This window comes from Poecilia latipinna, unplaced genomic scaffold (assembly GCF_001443285.1).
Source record: "Poecilia latipinna isolate Pla-1442-1.1 unplaced genomic scaffold, P_latipinna-1.0 Scaffold316, whole genome shotgun sequence".
NCBI lineage: Eukaryota > Metazoa > Chordata > Actinopteri > Cyprinodontiformes > Poeciliidae > Poecilia > Poecilia latipinna.
Genome location: NW_015112932.1, coordinates 208,859 through 210,883, shown reverse-complemented (window position 1 = coordinate 210,883; position 2,025 = coordinate 208,859).

The window sequence follows — 2,025 nt, the reverse complement described above, 5'->3', positions numbered from 1 at the left end:
TTTTTTTAAATTTTTGGAAAGGGCCCCCCCCCCCCCCCCCCCCCTTTTTTTTTTTTTTTTTTTTTTTTTTTGTCTTCACCAACATCTGATTCAATCTTTCGCTCTGTTTATAATCTCACATCGGTTACTGTTCTTTAAAATCCCCATATTCTGTTTTAATTCAAACAATGCTAAACAAAGTTCTGATTATTGAACGTGGATAGATGGATAAGTGGGTAGACGGATAGATGTGAAGCTCTGTGCTTTCTTTTAAAATCCACAGGTCCAAAGTTTGCATTACCACCTGCCAGTTGCATCTGACAATACCTCGGTTACAACCGTCCCAAACAAAGACTTAAAGAAAGTGTGTTTCTCTGTTTCTTTCTGTGTTCTGTGTGTTTTGCCCCCAGAAAGGCAACCATTCATTACGATGACAAAGGGGTAAAGAAATGCATTATCATAATTAATCTTGTGTGAGACCGTGGGTGGCAGCTTCGATTCTGCTTCTGACTCTGAAGGAGAGTCTCAGTGCGGATTGCCTCCTTCTGCCGCTGAGCAGATTTTTTTTTTTTTTTTGTCTTTAAATTTGACCAGCTATTTAATTTGACTCTTGTCTGTCTCACAGGTTCATATTTTGAAAGGCAACCTCATAAAATAAACTAAATAGCAACTAAGATGTCTGTATTAAAGTTATTTCGCTCCATGACTGGGTGTTAGTGTGATAAATATATTGTACTTTATGTTTTCTTGTTGAAAAAAAAATAAAATGAAAATCATGATCTTTTCAAAGGAACACAAAAATGGACTTTTTTCAGTTTTTGTAATTGTATAAATGACTGGTTGGAACTTAAAAGTTGAGCATGTACATATACTGAACACATATTGTTACTTTTCTACTTTATTCCTTTTCCTCCAAAGTTTAGATACTTATACTGTGAGTGCTTGAATTTTTCAAATCTTAAATATCATCAACTCTTTTTTTTATGGTGGGTTTGATGATGTTTTTTTGTTCTAATATTCTAAGATCAACTTTTTTTGTAAATTAACTTTTCTACAATATTCTTACTAGGCTATAAATTTAGTACTTTTACATGATTTCTGTGGAAGATCAAAATCCCAACAACGTTCCCTTAGACTTCCTTGGTTATGAGTTGCCTTCATGTAAAAACTTTTCCCTCCTATTGCATAGCTCTTCTGAAAGCAATAGAAGAAATGCAGTCGTGAGCGATCTCGCTGCTTCTGTGTTAAATAAACACTTTCTGGGCCTGAACAATCAGCAACTCGGCCGCTGGGAGACGGCTGAGTGCCAAAGCGGGTCCGTAACTCTGCTTACAGTGAATACAAAACCCGCGACGGACAGCAGCTCAAGCATGGATGAGTGACTGGATCGGTGGGTTCACTGGGGAGAGATGAAATGGAGAAATGGAGATTGTGCGGAGGGAGAGGGAACAACGGGGCAGCAGAACGAGGCAAAAAGGGAGATGAGCATGATAGGAAAGGTTCGAACGCAAAGAAAGAAGAGAAAAATAGAAGAGGATGAGGCAGGGGAGGGGATAAACGGAGGAAGTTGGGAGAGAGAGAGAGAGAGAGAACATATGGGACAAAGGATGTGGAGAGGTGAAGGAGGGATTAAGGGTTTGTGTTTGGAGGCTAGGGAGGTGTGATGGCAGATATCTACACAGCGCATGGTCATCTCCCATGGTTTATTTATCCAAGGCCTCTAGACCAGGCCTCGGACCTCCGTGAGTTTGTTAGGCTTCAAGGGGCCCCTTACCACACAGTCCAATTCCTCACATTCCACATTAGCTCCCATTTCCAGCTGCCTGTTTGCCTCTACCACTCAACCTGACCCAACCCAGTCCAAGAGAAGCCGGTCCGCAGGCTGGTCAGCGCCACACTGGAAAATCCAGAGGGTCTAGAGACGGAGGGCGTATTTGTAGACGCGTGGCAGTGACTGACAGCGAGGAGTTGTTGGGCAGCATATAATATCTGACATTAAATTTAGATGTATTGTATTAACTTTAATAATAAAACACAATGTAATGA